General features: G+C 41.8%; 1 protein-coding gene across 2 annotated transcripts in view; it reads right to left on the bottom strand.

Annotated features, from left to right (window-relative positions):
• mast2 (microtubule associated serine/threonine kinase 2) overlaps positions 1-22,933 on the bottom strand; it is a 119,813-nt gene that overhangs the window by 86,488 nt on the left and 10,392 nt on the right. The window lies entirely within an intron of this gene.

The following is a 22,933-nucleotide window of genomic DNA, read 5'->3' as shown; positions in this document are numbered from 1 at the left end:
TTCACATCCAACTGCACCCTGACTGTGAATCTGAAACGGATTGCCTTTGTGTCCGTTAGCGTGGCTGAATGCCATTATGGAATCATAACATGCAGGGTGCCAGGCAGACCATTAATCAGCTTGGTCTGAGCTGCACAAGTAAACACACATTGCCTGTGCTACTACACTGAACAAAAACATGGATAAGTGCTCTCTCTCTCACACACATTCACATGCATACAAACACAGAGGAGTAGCAAAAGGGCAGATGGGTTCAATACCAAAAGTGTTCTACTGGACCGATCAGTAGGCATTCCACAGCAAGCATAGTGGGGCAGAAAGAATAAAAGGCTTGTTCTCAAGCTCGCCCCTGTTGCCAACTTCAGTCATGCCCTTACCATGTGCTTAGCTAGGTACGTTCAGCTATAAATAGGAGTTATCAATTTCTCTCTACACATTAAGTCTTTACCTCCTACTGGCCTCTACCAACACCTCGTGTAATAGGATTTTGCAGAATTAGTCGGTGTAGGGAACGGTCACATCTTAATACAGATATCAGCTGAAGGTGGGCTGGCTGTGGGGTCAATAGAGGTGTGGTGTTTACAGTAAAGATTATAATGAGGCACTGCCGCACCAGTCATAGCTCCTTAAGGCCGTCTAGTGTTACTCATTTGTGGCTTTGGCGCAGCGCTCTTTCCTCCCAGATGTTTTTCCGCAACTGTTGGTCTCATCATCATATCCTGAAAGGCTTAGAAGCTCTGGAGCACACAGGAAGGATGACTGAAGGTTGACACAAGAAGCCAAGTGGGTAGAGAGCAGCCCAGATTACAGGAGGCAGTGCTGGAGACCTCAGTTAGACATCAAAACGTCAGCTGAGTGTTTGAATGCTGCTCCAACATACAGCGCATCAATCAATAGATGACTTGAGCAAACAAGGGCTTAAAAATGGAAAATTCTCATTGTGGCCTAGGCATCCTCTGGTCAGCACAAAGGTCTGATCATAGAAACAAATTTGATTAACTTAAAAGGTGTACATGTCTTTGTACCCTGGCAGGGTCAAGGATGTGAATCCTGGAAAGTCTCTTTGGATAACACTGGAAGCCTAATGCGGTCGAAGTTATGGTCAGAAAGAAAGAATACATAGCTGATCATTTTGTGTTTTGCATGAGCATACACTCACACACTCTGATGCAAAATCATGCGCCCACCAATTGTGTTTTTGCTCAACCAAAACAGACCTAGGAAAGGGAATTGGAAGATTGTATTGATACCAATGCCATTTTGCCAATTCATTTTCAATGCTTTCTCTAGGAGGATGCTAGCTATTTCTAGGGTAATGTTGTTTCCAGCTGTGGAGAACACCTGAACACACAAATAGGTTTTTCCAAGATCTGCCATCAGGGTCAGTGTGTCTCTTCAGCCACCACCAAAGAGCAGGGTCAGCTGATACAGGGTGGGAGTAAAGAGAAACTAAGAACATGAAACTACAGTCCATGAGCCTTCTCTGTGGGAGGGTACAGGTCTTCAGTTCATCCGGTTGTTCGCCAGAGAGCGCAGACCTCTGTGCATGCCCCGTCTTTGTTTACGGTCCTGACGCCAGCACCGGACACTGCCAGTCAGGATGAATAGTTTGTTTGGTCTCAGTGTTCTTCCCAGCTCCAGAAGTAGCTGCTTGAATTTAAAAGGATGATCCAGAACGATGTTCGTGCAGCAATGATACCAATGCTATTTTCGATTCTGCTTATTGGTCTAATTCTTTATTGATTCCCTTCATAAACAAAATATTTTAAATCCTAAAAATAAATTGTAAAGCTCATTTTCTTAAAAGGAAAACTCAGGTTGGAAATATTTTGGGCAACAGAGAATGAAAAAACTAAACTGAAAGAACTAAAGAAAACACAATCTGGTGTCTTCTAACTCAATTAGTCGCTAGTAGAACTGTTATATAAAAGCAATATGACACTTCAGGGATGGGAGCAGAGTTTAACGTCATGCAGCAATGGTTTTTGCAATGCACAACTGTCAGAAAAACACGCCGGCAATTTGGTACCGGTTCTCAACTGGAACGGGTTCTCAATTACCATCCCTAAACAGACCCACTGAGGAAAATGGAGACTGACTTAATCAGTCTGGCTTCCCACCTCATAATGCACGTGAAATGACCTAATCACATTGTCTAAAGCCTAATTAGGCAAGACACTCCTAGTGCTGTGATTGGCAAGACCCTCAGGGCTTTGTGCTAAATGACTAGGGCCTGAAGAGACTCCATGCAGATTAGGGCACAGTAGAACGATATGACCAGTGTCTGTTCTGCTCCTTCAGAAAACACTGTATGTCTTTCCCATGCTTCCCATGCATATAAGAGGTAGGCAGAAATAACCAACAAATGTCAGCCAAAGCAGCATGATGAAACCCAACAAAGGACGGACAGTTTCTGCTGAGAAACGCACAGCTTCCCTGCTGTGTGTGTTACAAAGCAGTCAGACATCCAGTTCAAATCATATCAGTGTGATTCACATTCACTCGGTCATCCTTCATCCTTAGACCCATCTGTAGTGGTTAAGGCTGTTAGCAGACCACAACACTTGTGGGCATGCATTTGTGACCACCAAGCTGTTAGGTATACATACAGTATAAACACCACTGCCTTCTTATCAAGCAGTTAAACAGGATGTTCTTCTGGTCTCCATGAATGTAAATTAAGACCAAATGAAGTGTCTCAGTTGTTTAGCCAGCCAGAAACTGCCCATTACCTGAAACAGACTGTGCAGGCGAATGGCAAGCTGCTGACAACAGCTGCCGGAAAATGAGAAAGACTGATGCCAAGGAATGTAGTGGTGGCAGTGTCAATTCATCAAACTGTGAAATCCATCAAAGTGACAGCACCAGAAACACATGCCAACACTAATAATAATACTAATACTGTATAATGCATAGCCTACACTTAATGGTATAACACACAAACACTCAAAAATACATACACACACACACCAATTCAAACAAAGACACATATATATGCCACTCAACTGCAACCATAATCCAAATTGCCCTTGTAATAAAGGGGATATTCCTACCTGAAAAGCTGTGTCTGAATTATATGAAGTATATACCCACCCCAACACATTAGTCCACACTCACATCCCCTCTGTAGGAATATCAATCTCCTCTCCATGCCTCCACCCCTCCTTCCCTCTCTCCACTTCTCCCACTGTTCTCCTTTTACCCTCACTCTGGAAATGGGGCCCTTTTCGCCATTCATTACCTCCAGCAAGGAGGTTATGCGATCGGGTCCGTTAATTAATTTATTTGTCCGTCTGTTTGTCTGTCTGTGGACAAGATTTCTCAGAAACTACTGGGCGGATCTTTCTGAAAATTTCAGGATGATCCGGATCTGGATCCGGATTTGTGTACCTCCTTGCTGGAGGTCAGAAATCTCGGATTGCTCTTGTTTATTACTTGCATGTAATTGACATATAAAATATAACAAAACTCACAAAAGCTGTAAAATAAAGTAATCATAATAAAAATACATAAATATATACAAATCTAAATATTGCACAATCTGCAATCTTAACTACATATAATAATAGAAACAGGCTTAGACAAGGGCTGCAGTACATAAGGTAGTGGACACCATCAACAGGCCCACTGCATAGGCTGGGAATTATAGGATTCCATGTCATTAATGCTAAATCACACAGAGCCACAAACAGTGGATTCTAAGTGGCTGCAAATCTCTTAAACTCCCTGAGTTATGTGACAAGCGCCTTCTACACAAAGTTGATAGTGAGTTTCTCTTACACACTCTGTGACGAATTGACAATCTTGGCATAAGGTACCAGTTGGCTAATTATTCCATCAGTGTCAGGGCTGGAGACATAATCTAAGAGGGCTTAAGCTGCTTTCTCAAACATATCACACAGCCTCCTGATCTACATCTCATCTGAAGTCCCTACCCACTGTGAATGTATGAGTTTGTATGAGTTTAAGGGGGTCTGTATTTGAGTTCCAGCCCATTAGACTTGGCTGTGGCCTTGAAAGGACTGAGGCGGCCACATGCTCAGGTCACAACAAGGCTTTTGTGCATAAACCCCACAGCGTTGTTCTGGAGGGGATCAATTTCTTAACCAAACACCACCTAATGACTGTGCATCTGAGACACAAAAAGACACATTTTGAAACAGTGAGAGAAAGACAAGGAAAGGTTGGGGGTGGGGTTGGGGTAGAGAGAGAGAGAGAGAGAGAGAGAGAGAGAGAGAGAGAGAGAGAGAGAGAGAGAGAGAGAGAGAGAGAGCCTTAACCTTACGGTCCTTAAATGACCACAGGCATGTTTGACACTTATGAAAAATTGTCACATCACCTACACCGCGTTCCACATTATTATGCAAATTGGATTTAAGGGTCATAAACATTAATTTTTTTGTTTTTCAATTAAAGTCATGGGTGGTTTTGTGTCTCAGGGCTAGTTGAATGATTGAAATCAATCTCAGACACCTGAGATAATTAGTTTGCCAGGTGAGCCCAATCAAAGGAAAACTACTTAAGAAGGATGTTCCACATTATTAAGCAAGCTACATGTTTCAGGCAAAATGGGGAAGAAAAAGGATCTCTCTGCCGCTGAAAAGCTGCAAATAGTGCTTGGTCAAGGTATCACAACATTGGATATTTCCAAAAGAATTGTGCATGATCATCGGACGGGGAAAAAATTTGTCACTGATTCACAGCACAAGTGGGTTCGTTCAGACAAAGGCAAGATAAGGAATATTTCTGCCAAACAAATGCGTAAGGTCAAGAGAGCAGCCACTAAAATGCCATTGAATAGCAGCAAACAGGTGTTTGAAGCCGCTGGTGCCTCTGGAGTCTCGCGAACTTCAGGATGTAGGATGCTCAAGAGGTTTGCAAGTGTCCTTAAACCGTATTCGGCCACCCCTAAACCCAGCTCACAAGCAAAAAAGGTTGCAGTGGGCTCAGGACTACATAAAGACTAACTTTCAATCTGTTTTGTTTACGGATGAGTGCCGTGCAACCCTTGATGGTCCTGATGGATGGAGTAGTGGATGGTTGGTGAATGGCCACTATGTCCCAACAAGGTTAAGACGTCAACAAGGAGGTGGCGGAGTCATGTTTTGGGCCGGAATCATGGGGAGAGCTGGTAGGCCCCTTCAGGGTCGCGACGGTGTGAAAATGACCTCGGCAAAGTATGTAGAGTTTCTGACTGACCACTTTCTTCCATGGTACAGAAAGAAGACCCGCGCCTTCCATAGCAAAGTCATATTTATGCATGACAATGCACCATCTCATGCTGCAAAGAATACCTCTGGGGCATTGGCTATAGCAGCCAATGCCCCAGAGGTATTCTTTGCATAAAAGAAGAGAAATTCATGGTGTGGCCCCCATCTTCCCCTGACCTTAACCCTATTGAGAACCTATGGAGCATCATCAAGCAAAAGATCTATGTGGGTGGAAGGCAGTTCACATCCAATCAGGTGCTCTGGGAGGCTTTTATGGCATCCTGATAAGACATCAAAGCAGAAACAATCAAATAACTCATGAGTTCAATGGATGCCAGAATTGTGAAGTTGATATCAAAGAAGGGGTCCTATGTTAACTTTTTTTGATTTCAGTAAATATGGCCTCCTAATGCTGCAAATTCAACGAATGGCAATTTTTAGTTCTTCACAACCTATAAAATATCTTGAAACTCTGAGACTTTGAAACTCTGCATAATAATTTGGAACACTGCATTTTGAGTTTTTTATTTTTGAAAAAAATACTGTTATCATTGGGAGGTTTGTTCAATACAATTAAAATTATACTGACTGAATGTGCATTACTATTTAGGAAAATCTGAGCAAAGTGTCATTTGCATAATAATGTGGAACGCGGTGTATGCTCAGTTAAACCCTATAAATATTCATCTCATGTTCACGTGTTTTTGTCAGATACACCGAAAGCTAATTTAACGGACTGCCCTTTTTCCCTTCGTTTCTTTGCTCCTGTGAATTGCAAAAGGCCTTCTGCATGATGTCTGAACTTGTTGAGTAAAGCTTTTCTAGCAGTTTAAACCAATGGATTTTATTTTACATGTTGAACATATATGGGTAATCATATTTCACATTCACCCTTCAACACTGCATCATCCATCGAGACAGTTACCTTGAAGGCAATAGTATTGTCCTATTGCCATAGTGTGCCAAGTACACTATGTACTTGAGTGAGGAGGGAAAAATTATTTGCACATGTGCGCATGTGTGTATTCATTTATCACGCAAGCCCTTTGCTGTGCTGATGTGTTCCAGATGTGTAGTGGCAGTGCAGTGCAGGGTTGGGAAGTGAGGCAGGCAGCGAGAGGCTGGATGTTTGTGTGCTGACTCCATGGGAACTGGACTGCCGGTGTTCTCATAAGCAGTGAGGCAGAGGCCAAGGACACCGGTCCACCTCTGTTCACCTCTGGGACCCAAAAGCACTGCGCTCCCTCTGTCTGAACACCGCCTCTTCCTTCAGTTACAGAGAGGAGGTCGTGTCTGTCTGAGTTGAAGTGTTGTTGAAGTCATGTCAAACATGACAGTCAGACACATATCAGAACCCCACCTGCATATCAATATACAAACACAAGGGCACACACCCCTACAAGCATGCACGCACACACGCACACAGAAAACACACACACACACACACACACACACACACACACACACACACACACACACACACAGACACGCAAATACACTTGCATAGTTCATGATAGGGAATTTTTCAACATGAGAAAGCAGTCCAGGCCTGTGTGACAGGGAGCTGGATCCTAAAGGAGCACAACAAGTGTGCTCAAGAGTAAGACCTCTTCAGAACCTCTGCAGAAAACAGTTGCATAACCAAGCGCTCCAGGGAGTTATATGATCCTGCCAGGCCAAAAAAAGACTAAGGAGGGGAAAATGGGGCTGAGGGAGTGGGGAGCTTTATGAGTCGTGTACAACAAGTTTGGAGTTTTTCAGGGCCAGACTTGTCCGTTTAGGTTTAGTCCATCCACTACCCAGACTTGGTATTAGCTATACAGCCACTAAAACCAAAGAACAAATAATCCAAGTTCACAAATCTCTATGATGGTTTACGTCACACAAGACAAAGACTTGTGATGAACACAATCTAGTGAAAAACAATGGGTTGTTCCCAAAGAAGACGATCCCAGAGAGCTCAAATCTTGATGACTGATGGGCCTGAAGATCTGATTACCACGGTAGGGATCTAAAAAGGAATTTCATCTGTGTTCAACTTGAGAGCCTAATGATTGTCAGCATGAACACAATAACGCTCAAACCCAAGACCCCCTCCCAGACCTTCTAGCGATGGGAATTTCAAGATAAAATACTATTCATTCAATAATTAATTGTTTGACTACTTTTCGACACCGACACATTAATCAGATTTGTTTATGGAGGAGAGAGAGACCAATTCTACCTGGCAGAGGTACTGTGTGCGTTCTCATGCAAATGCATTCCCATGTATAGACCGCACCCGAGAATTAACCGCAGGGAATGCAGAAATTATACAAATCAATATATAACCCGCGGTTAATTGTCAGGAAATGACGGTGTGCTGTTTAGTGAAAATACTGCTGGCTAAATGCAATATATGCACTGGACTGAACTCAGACTGGATTTGTTTCCACTGGCACATCAATCATTGTACTTTTGCAAGTTTGGCTATCAAGCAATGCAATATTTTCACTGTACAATATGTTTGATCATACGTTTTCCTTTTTGTGTGTGTTGTAATGGTTTCCCAATGGTGCCTGTATGCTTGTTTGGCTCTCCTTTTGCTCTGGAACTGAGCTAAAATGCTGTACCAATACAATTGTTGGTACATTGTAATTAGCAATAACAAAAGTATCTGTATCTGTGTAGATGTAGGAGTAAGCAGTGTAAGCTACACATAAGTGGAACTGAGGTTACATGGCAGTACAGGGCTTGGATTAGGATGGAAATCTAGTGGAAACACTTTAATACTACACAGAGAAATGAACTTATGGCACCGGTGGTAAATTGAAGATCAAGTCCTTGGCCTGGCCCTTCTCTCACTCTCTCTACAGTCTCTCCTATCTGCCTTCAGCAGCTGTGAGGAAAAAACACTAGCCCAAGCCCATCCCACACTCACATACACCATGGGCCAGTCTTATACACACAAAACACTAACCCACTGTACATAAGTACACACGCCTGTTTGAGAGTGAGACAAGGCAAAGAGAAATGCACAGCACCGATTAGACAGCATATATGCTTAAGCTAGCTTTACACGACAACACAAACCGCAAAAGTGGCGTTGCGTTCCCACTTTTTATTTCACGTTTAGACGAGCATCTTTGGGTGGAAATCTGCATGCACACGGTGACGCAAAAGTGTGTGAAATTTAACTTAACCTGTGCAGACGTGGATGTACTGCAGGATGTACTGTATATGTGTCCATTCTATTCCACTATGTCTATTTTAAGTAACGCAATTGAGTTTAGTGCTTATTTATTTATTCACTTACATTTGCAGTGTTAGTGTACATTTACATTCACATTCAGTCATTTAGCAGACGCCTTTGTCCAAAGCGACGTACAAGGGAGAGAACAGTCAAGCTACAAGCAATAGAGACCTAGTGTAACAAACAATTGCCCTATGTAATTAATGCGCCTTCTCTGTTCTGTTATATCTGCGATTACTCTGCTTATTTGCTGAAATGACTCCTGGATAGATATCAAAGCAGCTTGACTCTCCGACTGATAGAAATAATCCGACATGTTTGTTGTTGTTTGGCTGTACTATAGGGACGGGAATCGGCAGGGACCTCCCGATATGATACTATCACGATACTTAGGTGGCGATTCGATATGTATCGCGATCCTGTGGGTATTGCGATTTTGCAAGTGATTCGATATAACGTTTTCTTGCAATTTCTTTTGGTTATTGTTTTATTTTAACTGGACTAGGGGTGTAAAAAATAATCGTTTTGCATCGATGCATCGATCCAACAGCCGACGCTACGATGCATCGACACGTCCGCAAGAGTATCGGTTTAAAAAAAAAAAAAAAAAAAATGTTTTTTTGTTTTTTTTTGTTACTTTTTGTTGCTAGTGCACTTTGATGAGTATTTATATTTTATAGTGAATGAAGTAGGCCTACAGGGGTATTTTTTGTTACCATTTGCTGCTAGTAGTGCACATTTGCACTCATTACACTGATTTTGTGGAGCATTGTCATTTTAAATTGAATTAACTACAGGCCTATTTTTTGTTACCGTTTGCTGCTAGTGCACTTTTGCACTGATTTTATTGAGTATTGTTATTCTATAGTGAATGTGGTATAGGCCTATTTTTGTTAGTTAACACTTTGTACTTTGTACAGTACTTTTTGATGCAAGGCCTTTCAGAATCTATAACAGGGGCATTATTATTTTTCAGTGAATGAGGTTGTCATAGGCCTAGGTGGAGTACAACTTTTCTACTTCTGTTATTGGCTGTTGTTTCTCAAATAAAATGCATAACGATATAACAGCTTTCATTGATTTATTTCAAATCTGAAACATTGTCTAGCCTGTAAGGTAAAAAAAAGAACAAATTAATCGAATCGAATCGAATCGTGGTGTATTCATGAGTATCGAAAATAATCAAATCGTTGGGTCAGGAAATCCATACTGAATCGAATCGCCATGATGGGTGTGATTTACACCCCTAAACTGGACCAGCGTTTTCAACCCTTTAGACGGGAACACGACTGAGGAGCGTTTTTAAGACTTCCACTCTGGAGGGTGGGTTCATTTTTTTGCGTTTTTAAGCCCCAAAAACGCTGGTCGCCGTCTAAACGAAAGGCACATCTGATAAAATATTTTATCGGTTTCACCCGGGAGCGTTGTCGTGTAAAGCCACCCTTAGACTGAGCACATAACACAGCCAGAGCAGCAGCACTCAGAGGGATCACATACACAAACTACACATGACATATTTCAGTCCTAAACTTAAAGCATCCTGCTTCTTCCCAATTCATCAAGTGAAGAACGAGAGGACGGACTGTTTTACTGAACCCAAGCCATGACCAAGGGCCAAGAGCTCTTTCTGAAGCACATTTCTGCTGAGGCTACAGACTGTTTGTCTTAACAGAGGACAGAGCAATACAACACTACTGCCAGCAGGCAAGGTAAATGTCAGACCCAGGGGTGCTCTAGAGGCCTGAAGGATAAAGGAGAGTGGCCTTTGCACATGAGGGTGTGACGCACCCTCAACAGCAGAGGTCACTGGTGTTCTGAGCCGAAGGAGCAGCACCCTGCGGTGTCTGACTGGTGACCTTTGTGTGCGCTAATCAAAGGCCAGGTTCAGTAGGGGGTCTGAGACTGAGGCAGTGCACACACAGTGACTAATGATTTCATTACAGAGAGGACTTGCTGGCCACAAACACCAAGTTCATCAACAGAGGAGAGGAAAGAGGAGGAGAACGAGGGAAAGAGAGAGGGAAAGAGAGAATAATAAGGAGAGTAGGGACAAAGACAACAGGACTTGGAGGGGGAACAAAAAAATGCTTTTGTCATCATTTATCGAAAATTTGCATCGGTATGCTCTCACTCACATTTGGCACAGGCTTCTGTGTCAAACATGGAGGGGGTGAGAGTGTGGTCCTGTGGTTTAGTGACCTAAAATATCTATGAAGAGATGTGAATGAGATGAGACATGAAGCTATTGTGAGACGCCATCCTTGTTGTTCATTGCACAGACATGGAGAGAAAATGAAATGAAACCATAGAGCATGACTGATGTGTGTGGGGAGTGTCAGAAGGGGGATGGGGATCATGGAACAGAACTAAATGCCCATCAACACACAAACGTATAGCTCAGCCTTCATCTTCATTATCACCTCCTCTATGGGGAGCCTAATGCCATCTCATTGTCTCTTTGTCCATTTTTTCCCCTTTATTCTCTTTCTGTTCCCTTTTCAATTATTCTTCAGCCATTTTCACTCCTTCATTCTTTCTACCTCTCCCCCACCCCATCAGCCATGGAGAAAATGAAGAATGGCGTGCTCAGAAGACAACGCTAACATAGCCAGCTGAACCCGTCGCCTCGGAAGCCAGATTAACATTTAGAACTGTCTTAGCTGGCACAGACAGACATAATGGAGGAGTGTGGAAATTAGTTTAAGGGATTTGGCCCCTCTACCTTCTTCTCTCTGCTCTGGCTGAGGGGGCGCATTAGTCTGCTGACATGCTGGATGTTAATGGGGCAGCAGGTTATTCAGCTGGCTCCAAGGTGCAGACAGCAGGACATTTAAGCAGGTGAGTGGGCAGAGAATCAGCACTATTGAGCTTACAGGGCCCACAACAAGCAAGTTACAGAAAGAACCCAGTTACTGACAAGAATTCACTCAGTTTTTCCAAGGGGTCAACAAGCAGAGAACTTAGAGTCCAGATCTGCCATCATTTGACAGTATATTACTTGTATCTGTTCATGTTAGCCTTCATATGAAGGTAAAATAATCAATTCAATTGATAAACACATCCATCTCAAAATGAATGCTTAGATATGCATGCATTAGAAGGCGGTATCAGAACCATTATTGTATGACACAAAAGATATATGTACAAAATTATGCAACAACACTGAACTTTGCTGTAGTTTCAAAACCAATTACTCCACCATACTTCGTTACACAGGTCAGCAACAAGCATAATCTGAAATCTGAATCTGTTCATTTTGATAGGCTATAAACACAGCTTCAATGCAGAGGTGTCAAAATGGGTAAAGAAATATCCAACGATTGCAACTTTGTTGAATTTGATGTTTTCAAAACTCGATCTCCTATCTGCTCTGTTCCACAAGCAAGTCTCTAGCCACACTGTGAAACATAAGGTCCACCCTTTCGTGAGAAAACTGTTTCACGTCTACAAAATAACAACTTTCTGAGTAATCCAAACAAGGGTTATATGTATATGGAGATAGAGGCAGAGATGGAAGCAGTTTATGATGGCTAAAATTTCATGTCATGTCAAAACCAGATTACCTTAGAATTGAGCATATTTTGACATGTGATTCAAAACGAGGCAATGAGTACTTTGTGAGATATGTAACCAAGAGCAAGGGGTGCATTGAGTTAAAGCAAGGGGCCTAAACAGAGGAATCACAAGAAGAGACAGGATGGGGCACACACACACTCCTCATCCACACATAGGGACAAGTGTATAGACGCACACGCACACACACACACACACACACACACACACACACACACACACACACAGTGACTCAGCAGTTCCTGTGAGGCAGAGGCTGATCCACTCAGGTGCTGCAGTGTGCCTTGGTCAACTTACACTGCCAGGCATATCACCAGCCTACCCAGCTTATTTAATAAGCCCAGGAAAAACACGGGAAACAGACAGGAGTACTGAAGCCATAAATGTAACAGAGGAACATCATATGCAGCATTCTGCAGGAAAGCTACCACTGTCCAGATACAGGAGTATCATATATACAAAGTGCTTGAAACTAGTCAGATTCTTCCTCTATGATGACGCAGACAGGGAGAACCAGATCTCACAAAGGCAACCTTTAGCAATACATTCAAGAGAGGGCAATGGGATCCTCAGAGACTGTAGGCCAAATTGTTGATTGATTATTTTACTGTGTAGTCTTTTCCTTTTCCGTATCCTTTTCAGAACAGACACAGCCATGCAGATGTTTCTGCTTATTTCATTTTTTTAAAGTCACAAAAGCTCATGTAAAAATCTGCACATTTCTAGGTGGGGACTGGAATGTTTGCAGACTATGGGGGTTTGTATGGGTTTCTAGGGTCCTCGATGGTTCACTGAGTGAGCATAGCATGGCCATCTCTAGTTGCATTCAAACAGAAGGAATCTGTATTACATCTCTTACAGGACTTTTTTATCTAAAAAACTGCTGCAGCCTGAGTTTGGCCCAGTGTCAAGACCACGAAAGAGAAGAAAGTACTGAGGAAGCAGGGTTGTGCATGACCGCAGTGAAAGAAAGATGAAAGAAAGATCAATTTGGAAACAATGACATGAAAAGGAAAAGACCGTAATGAAAGGAGAAAGGTGGGGGGGGGTATATTGACGACAGCTTGTACAGAATGACATGCTATTTGGCAAGTGTTTCATTTTGCTAGGCTGGGATTACACAGCATTACAGCAGGGCATTAGAGTCGGAGCTGAGGCCGAAGAAGGAAAACTAAAGCTGCACTGTGATACCTACCCTGCTGAAACCCCTTACGTCTCCAGTCATTAAGCTCTCTCTCCACTCATCTCTCTCTCCATCCTCCTCCCTTCTTTCTCTAACTCTATCTCCCTCTCTCTGCCAAGGCACTGCTGACCCCTAACTTCTTCCGTTACCTTCACTTCCAGTGGGGTTTATGGATTTAACTCAGTCTTAATTGTTTGGCATGGCAAGCGCCATGACTGCTTGAGAGTACCATTTCAAAAGGGGACGTAATCAGGGCACTGGTCCAGCTGCCGAGAGCCATGCCAATGAAAATGTGGGATTTGGCCGGGGGTCTAGGTCATGCATGCATGCTCTGTTTTCATTCTTACCCTTTGGAAGCGCACTCTGATTAATGGGAGGGTTGCTGCACTGTTTGCACAGGACATTTCAGCCACACTACAACTTGGAATTTGGGGAGTTTTGTTGAACTTTTAGTTGAACTGCCCTCTGCTGAGTTAGAAGTCAAAGGTCGGCAGAAGGTCTCTGCTGAATAATGCATGTCACCCTGCCTAGCACTGATTGGTCTTGTCATTGCTTTGGATCTTCTCCAACAGCTCTGGGTTGCTGATGGAGATGAGAAACACAGAGGTACAGTGGGGAAAATAAGTATTTGAACCCCTTGCGATTTCACAAGTTTGGCCACTTGCAAAGAAATGTGTGATCTATAATTGTAATGGTAGGTGTATATTAACAGTGAGAAACAGAATATCAACAATAAAATCCAGAAAAATGCATTTTATAACATTTATGACTTTATTTTGCATTTGATGCAAAAAAAAAAGTATTTGAACCCCCAAAACTGACTGACAAAAATGACTTAGTACTTGGTGGAATAACTTATTGGCAAGCACAGACGTCAGACGTTTCTTGTAGTTGGTCACCAGGTTTACAAACATCTCAGGAGGGATTTTGGTCCACTCCTCTTTCCAGATCCTCTCCAAATCTTTAAGGTTGTGTTTTCAATGGGAGGGAATGAGGGAATGAGGTTCAAGCCCAATATTCCACGTTACATGGCCCCATCCATAGTCCCCTTGATGCGGTGGAGTCGTCCTGTACACTTGGCAGAGAAACAGCCCCAACGCATAATGTTTCCACCTCCATGCTTGATGGTGGGTATGATGTACTCTTGGGGTCATATTCAGCATTCCCCCCCCCCCTATCAAACACGGCAAGTCGAGTTGATGCCAAAGAGCTTGATTTTGGTATCATCTGACCACATTCTGTCTCCCAATCCTCCCTAGAATCATTCAAGTGTGCAATGGTAAACTTCAGATGGCCCTGTACATGCGCTTCCTTGAGCAGGGGGACCTTGCGAGTGCTGCAGTACTTCAAAAAAATGACGACGTGGTGTGTTGCCAATGGTTTTCTTGGTGACTCTGGTCCCAGCTGCCTTGAGATCATTCACAAGCTCCCCCTGTGTAGTTCTGGGGTTATTTTGCACCTTTCAAATGATCACTGATTCCGCACGAGGGGATATCTTGCATGGAGCCCCAGACCTAGAGCGGGTGACAGTTGTTTGGTGTTGCTTCTATTTATGAATAATCGCACCAATAGTTATCTGCTTCTCAACAAGCTGATTGCCGGTGGTTTTGTAGCCCATTCCAGCCTTGTGCAGGTCTACAATCTTATCTCTGACGTCCTTGGACAGCTCTTTGGTCTTGCCCATGGTGGTGAGGTTAAAGGTGTGAAGTATGATTCTTTGGACAGGTTTCTTTTATACAGGTCACCAGTTGAGATTAGGTATACCTTGTTAGACCTAATGAGGACTAATCTGTGTGCTTTTTGAGCACATAACTGGCCATTGGGAGCCAGAAATCTTGCTGTTTGCTTGGGGGTTCAAATACTTATTTTTGCATCAAATGCAAATGAAGTCATAAATCTTATAAAATGCAGTTTTCTGGATTTTTTTGTTGATATTCTGTTTCTCACTGTTAAAATACACCTACCATTAAAATTCTAGATCACACATTTCTTTGCAAGTAGCCAAACTTGCAAAGTCGGCAGGGGTTCAAATACTTATTTTCCCCACTGTATACAGTCTGTGAAAACAAACTGCTATAGAGGGGGGGGGGTTCCATTAAGGGTTTCTCAGCTCTTATTTCCACAGGCTCTGATAATGCCATCTGCATCTGTACTAGGTAAAAGTCGGATTCAGAGTGAATAGTCAACCGCAGCCACTAAGGGGGAACGGCACAGAACCTACTGTTTCAGTGTTCTTTAGAAACTGTGTTTGATGCATTTTCAAACTGTAGCCTCACCTATAAAATAAACACACCCAGTGAAGTGTTACAATACATTGCAGCTTCAAAGCTTAGCCAAGTTGAGGGTGGTGCACCCAGCATTGTTATAACCCTTCTTGTTGGCCCAAGCCTTTAAGTTTAAGGGAGGGATGACCAATACATTCCTGCTGTTCAACAGTGGTCCCTCCCAAAGAGAGCAGACGGTGCTTGCGTAAGACTTACATAATGTCTGCCAATGAAAGATGTGCACTGCCTCAACAGATCACTGACCATGAATAAGGCAGGGTACCTTTAGCTATAAGGAGACTTGAAATATATTAGGGTCATTCCATACCAACTCATCCACGACCTCCCTGTTCAAGTCATGGACTTTCTTAAAATAATACATTAGAAAACTTGTATTAAATTCATGAGATCTCAAAATTCTACAGCTCTACCCCAAATACCTGTCCTTTTCAGTTATGATTTTTTGAAGTTTGGCCCTCAGATCTCAATCTAATTTCTGTGATTCTTTGTATGTGTATTCTAACTAGGCCTATTGCTTATTTTTCACTGGATTGGGTTGAAATTTGTACTGAACATCCAAGAAACCCCACGATTCATTTGCAACATGTATTTGTGTAAATAGTTGATACTGAATGTTTTATAGTAACCATATTACTACAAATATCTTCAAGTCAAACGAAAAAGCTTCGGAGGGAAAAAAAAGTTATGTAGACTGTATATATTCCCAAGATTTTTTAAATATACTTTCCTTTAAAAAAAATCATGGTGCCATGTTAACCTTGGTTATTGGTCAATACAGTGAAGTCTGGTGCAGTGAGTAGTGTGGACATTCAGCAATGCCAAAGGCATGCCAAACTGGTGAAGCATGGCCCGAAGTTGGATTCTTTAGCAGACACACACACACACACACACACACACACACACACACACACACACACACACACACACACACACACACACACACCCGAAAGATAATAAAACTGCCCCAAAAAAATATTCACATGTGCTATGAACAGTTAATACAGTAAAGCAGCTAATTGTGCTTGTGTGTGCCAGATTAAGAGATCCCATTAGCGATTTATCTGAGGTCACTTTTACTGCACAGAAATCTTAAATCTCAAACCGAACTTCTCTCACTTGAGACATCTTCACAGACACATCCACTTCTTATGCATCACTACACATCCCCCCAACACAACATTGGAGATTTATTACCAAAATATTTTCAGCCCCTTCTACGGTGTGCAGATTTCCATTCACTCGCTCAACTGCCATGCCTATTCTAATCATCAGCCTTCATTCTGACCAAACTGCCTGGATGCCTATTCTAATCATCAGCATTCATTCGGACCAAACATCCTGGATGCCTATTATAATCATCAGCCTTCATTCGGACCAAACAGCCTAGAACGTTGATGGAGTACATTCTGTGAGTCATTTGCCGCTAATGACCTGTAAATCCTCACAGCAAAAAACAAACAATGTACCAGTATGATGAGCACAGTCACATTCGCTCTCGCAACAGTTTTTGTTGCAGGCAGAAGAGGCAGCCAGCAGCCAATTAGATTACAATGAAAAGTCATAACAGACATGAACCCTGTTGTGAGGAAGACAAAACACCAACACTGAGATGCTAAACACCCTCTACAGAACTATGCTTCAAAATAAGGCAACTTTACCAGCAACACTAACATGTACTGCCTGCCCAAACAAATGTACCCATCAAAGCCACAGTTCCATCATGTTTGCCAGGCAAGGGCCCAGTTTTAATACGGATTAAGCCCAAACCAGGGATTTAATCTAACTCTGTTCATTAGAATCAATGGAAGCACAGCAACAGACATTAGAGCGGGCACCATAGATTGCCTTAAACCCACTGATGCTTTTAATTCCAGAAGGCTGTGATTTGCACTGTACACACACCCACAGGCTCTATACACCAATGCCGGCAGATCAGGGAAAACCAGCCTGGTCACAGATTGTCAGACAAAGTAATTTATATCGCTGACGGCTGAAAAAAATAACAATAAAAGTAGGGGAACTAATGAGGCTAATCCAGATCAATGAAAGGAAACCAGCTAAATATTCCAAGCCAGACTTACTTTAATTGTGGTAATTTGGTGACGGAAAAAATATTTTCAAGAACATTTTCAAAGACCCCTCTCTTCAAAACTCATTTTATGTTTTAGCGATATGCCCACTTAAAATGTATACAGTATATGGTCTAATCAGGTCATGTGAAGCCAGGCATCATATTCCTCAGTCTCTGATTCAGTTATTATTCATGTGTTAAATGACCTTTAGAACCATTTTAGTCCAGTAGTCAGTCAGTCACAGGAGGCACTTCAGAGCAATGACTTTGTGTGTGCAAAACGTGCATGCATGCAGGCATCCAGTGTAGTTATGTGCCGTCTATATCAATGCAGTCTGTATATAAACCGCATATTAGCACAGTGGATATATATATATATATATATATATATGCAATGCACAGTGGGAAAACAAGTTCAAGCTACAAAATCATCATGACAAAGGATCTGAAGAATGGCACTGGATGTGAAGTTGGAATATCATAAATTCAAAGGGATGAGAGAATAATTAGCCAACTAATCCTCAATGTCTCTTAAGTATTGACTTTAATGGTTGTACAGCATTTGAAGCAGTTGAAGATTTGCAGATTGTTCGTTCATTCAACTCAGATAATGAGTTCTATGCACTGAAAAAAAACCTGAGATGCAGTTCAGACAATCTCAGACCGGCAGCTTTTAACTCCTAATGTATGCATAGTAGGGCTGCAACGATTACTCGAGTTACTCGAGTAACTCGATTTCAAAAAATGATCGAGGATTTTTTTTTGCCTCGAGGGTTCGTTTAGTTCATATCATGCTCTGGTGTCACCATTTCATACGGACTTGTATTATTGACGTGCGCGCGCATTCAAAGATTTACGGTCTCTGTAGACAGCAGCTCCATCAGTCTAGGTTTCTGTATGGTAGTGACCAGTTTAGTTAAGCACACAAGATTCACATACACGTAGAACAATAATGATGTAAGCACTCGAAACTTATTTGTCACAGTATGGTGAAGTACTATTTTAGGCATTGTGTGCCTACCTTATGATAGTACGTAGTTTCATGAAGTGCAGGGTACGTTATCAGCGATAGCGGGCTAAGCGGAAATTTAGCTATGTTCTGCTCTTATGTTGATTCGATGTAGTAGGATGGGTTCATCCTTATAAGTTTATATTTCGACTGTTTAATGTATTATGGATGATATCATGTTGCCTAGTTTGTCCACTATCTATTAATATTAGTTGTGTAATTGTTATCATGTAGCAATAACTCATGTTAATGTAATCCAGTGCAGTGCTGATTTGCCCAGGCTATTCTCATTGAACACACATATTGTACGATCGTACGCATTGCCATGTAATGGAAATTGATGAATTAAATGGAGATAAAACATACTGCTTTAGTAATCGTGGGTGTTCTAACAGTCACTGCCCGAGCGATACAACCAAGCAACCTAGAACCAGCAAATACAGTTCTTTAACTCATTAACGTTAACAGTTCACCATGCGGAGCCACTTCAATGTAACGTAAATGTTGACGCTAGCTGATTTACGATTGCTAGATACTATGGACACAAGCGTAAGTTTGAATTTACGGTGTGTGAGGTTATTTGTAGACTATACTATGAGTCATAGTGATGCTAGGCATGATATTACAGTAAGTAGCAGAGCTAGTACAAATGCACCAAGATCTCATGTCATGCACGTCTCTCCTCCCGCAATGTACTGGTAGCCTACATTGTCTCTATAGCGCTCGCATGGTGTTTCCATGGCAGCAGTCTAAAGTTTGCAACGCAAACCAGTGAGCAGTCAAGTTTATTGAATCTTTCAATGCGCGTGTGTCAGCAATAATATTATTGAAAGAGGCATTTATGGGGTGGGGTCACTTTCAGAAAACAATGAGTAAGTGTTACATAAACACAAGACGTTTATAATTTGAATGCAATGGGGTTAGTTACTTTGATGACATTTTGGAGGTTTTGATAATGTGATCGCGGCAACTGCGCGATGCTAGTCGGTCGGATACGTTAGCTTGGCGGCTACGTTAGCATGGCGGCTAATAATGCGAGTCACTATTGACATGACGTTGTTGAAAACGCAAAATTACTTTAATCCGATTACTCGATGAATACTTGATAGAATACTCGATTACAAAAATATTCGATAGTTGCAGCCCTAATGCATAGTACAATTCAGTTTAGACAGTCAGCTGGAATTGTGGATTTCCAGGGTGCTGGCCCTCACTCAGGGTTCCTACAGGTTTCTCCAAGTCAAATTCAAGACTTTTTAAGACCATTTAAATAAAAACTTAATACCTATTTCACGGCCTATTTCACAGACCTACCGGCAAAGACAAAACATTTTGATTTTTCGCGCTTCTGGTTGGCTTGTTGCTTGTGGTCTGTGCCTGTGTAGCACTGCTATAGCAAAATGACGTGTTGGGACCATTGACATAGAAAAGGTTGCTACCCGGGAAGCGTTGCGCTCTCAATTATGAGTTCCACCACTTTTTTAGGCTATGTTATTTAATCAAAATAATAGTGGTTGACAAATGGAACTTTTGAGGAGAATGCGATACGGAGAAATTATACTGCAGAATTTTTTAAGACTTAGATATCAAAATTCAAGACTTTTTCAAGTCTTTTTAAGGTATTATTTCCAAATTCATAAATTCAATGCTTTTAAGACTTTTTGGGAACCCTGCTCACTGCCTACACTATACATCAGCACTTCAATTCACAGCATTTCAAATGTTAGAGGTACGTTGACAGCAGGTGTATTGCATGTAAGCTGACAGTACAACCTACAATATGAGACAAATATCTTGAAATTGGCCATAATGAAGACTTCACCCTGTCTTCAAGCCTTCAAGACAAAAAACAGTGTCTACTGTATGAAGCAATCATACAGTATCAGAACTAATTTGCAAATGCACATCAGCCCCATTTCACTGAGTAATGTTACCGGGCAGAAGCCTGGCCTGTAAAGATCTCTCCAGAATAAAAATGTCAGATTTAGCATATTTTCTAAAACAACTTACAAGATGAAGAACTAAACTAGTTTTGGAGGATTACAGAAGCTCAGCTACATGACATATGATGATCTGCCAGTGAGGTGCAGGAACTGCGAGTGCCCAATCGGCAGAGACAAGTGCCATCATTGTGGCAGCCTTGTTGATTTGGGTAGAGAGATGTGTGCCCCACACCAATGTTGAGTGGGTGTGGAAGAGGGCAAAGAAGACATTAAAAAAAGTGGAAAACTTGCAGCCTAGAGTGTCTGCGATGACACCACGCACAACACAAGGTTAGTAATTCTTTTGCAACTGATGCTGATGCATGGTTTGAATTTTTTGCCTAACGTTATGTGGTATAAAGCCACTGTATTATGAAAAGAGGAATCATATTCAAACAATATTAATATATACTCACTGTGTGCCGTAGTGCTACCGAAAAACATAGTTGGCCAGATGTGATTGATCTTTTCTGAAGCGTTAACATATTGGTAGGGATGGGAACCGAGAACCGGGTCTTGTTGAGAACCGGTTCCCAATGAGCCGAATCTTTGGAATCGTTAGCCAAATTCATAACCGGGTCTGTTAACGGGTCTCTGTGCCGTTTGCGCATGCGCGAACTCTTATAATAAAGTCAGAACGCAGCAGAAATGGCAACTCGACAGAAGCGATCTAAAGTGTGGCTTTATTTCACACGAACGGATGCGAACACGGTCACTTGTAACCTCTGTAAAAAATGTATTTCCTCAAAGGGAGGAAGTACATCTACCATGAATAAGCACTTGAGCACACATGGTATAAAATTACAAGAATGTCATGTTTTCGATGCCAGCAGCAGCTCAACTAACGTCGGCGCTTCATCCCTTACTTGCCAAGGTAAACTCCTCAAAATGTTTTATCATAAGTCAACGGTGTTACTCGTGTGTTATCAGCAAACGTTTGCGTTTTCGTGTTAACCATAACTAAACTTAGCATTGAATTGCTTAACAGAATGGGCGATGTTGGACAATTTCATATATTATATATAACTTACATAACTAGGCTAGCTTAACTGTATAATCTTCTATTTTCAACCGTTGGCTAGAGGCAGGGGCAGTGCTTGCCTCCCCTCTGTTGGTCCTAGGGTAGGGTTAGGCTGTACAAAAGACTCCGTTAATAAGCAAGCAACGCGTGCAGCTCCCTCAGTTTGACAGTTCGATATGGATAAGTTTCTCGTAGCCAATTCAGTGGCAGCAATAGCTAAGTGTTAAATATACTGAGTGCCTAGTTTGTACATGATACAAGTAATTATGTTTCAGTACGTTATTGTGTTTGTAGTGGACTCTACATTGCTATTAGAAGCGTTTAGCATAATAGTTCGCTATTAGCAATACAACCAAGCAACCTACAAGAAAATATACAGTTCTTTACCTCAATAACAAGGGCTGTTTGTCAGATCAGAAAATTCAGCGATTTTGTTAGTGCCATTTTTTTCATTGTGCAAACCAGCGTTCGCTCTATAAATAATCTCCATTTCCATCCAATTAAGCTGATGATGAGGTTCTAAATCAGACGGGCTCAGAGGCTGCTAGTCTGTCATCGTTACAGGCTGCAGTTAGTACGTCTTCTGTAAGGAAGGAGCATTGTTATTTGTATGAACGTTTATATTAAACAGAACACATTTTATTTAAGTTATGTAAGTTTTATTTAAATGTGTACGTAAACATTCTAGAAATTTATATAAAAGAAGATTAATGTAAAAAACCCGTTTGTGCTCTTTTTCGCCCCTTACCAAATTATAAGAATCGTTAAGAGAATCGATAAGGAATCGGTTCGATAAGCAGGAATCGATAAGGAACCGGAATCGTTAAAATCTTATCGGTTCTCATCCCTACATATTGGTGTCTTGGACACCGTGACACTGGAGGCTGAAGTGTACACCTTGACTTTTTTTAAAGCATTAGCTTAAAGGTGTGCTATAAACGTATAGGGCTAATTAAAGGCTGTTAAGCTGAGCTGAATACTTACTTGAAACTTGAAGTTAGAATCAAAAGACCGGTCCATCAGGAAGACAAGAAATGGGCACTTGTATCCTTGTCACAACTTGGACGTTTTACTGGGATGGGTGGATTCTGAGCCTGAGTTTAGCAATTAGGGTAAGAAAGTGCAGAGGGTCAGATTGTTTTTACATGCAACTCTAATGCCATTTCTCATTTTGGGTTTATTTATAACAGATAGGCCTATCGCAAGAAACGGACAACAAGAAGTAACTTTGGTTTGGTCCTGGCAGCAGTCAAGCAGAAGCCTTACCCTCCTCGCTTATTCAAAGCTAACTTACAGTACATTCAAAGCTAACTAACAGCCAGTACATCCTCATAGAAGGCTTTAAAGTAAGTTGTGGGTAATAAGTG

Source organism: Sprattus sprattus (assembly GCF_963457725.1).
Source record: "Sprattus sprattus genome assembly, chromosome: 2".
In the NCBI taxonomy this organism is placed as follows: Eukaryota; Metazoa; Chordata; class Actinopteri; order Clupeiformes; family Clupeidae; genus Sprattus; species Sprattus sprattus.
The sequence above is the reverse complement of the archived record's forward strand: the minus strand, read 5'-3'. Positions and strand labels throughout refer to the sequence as shown.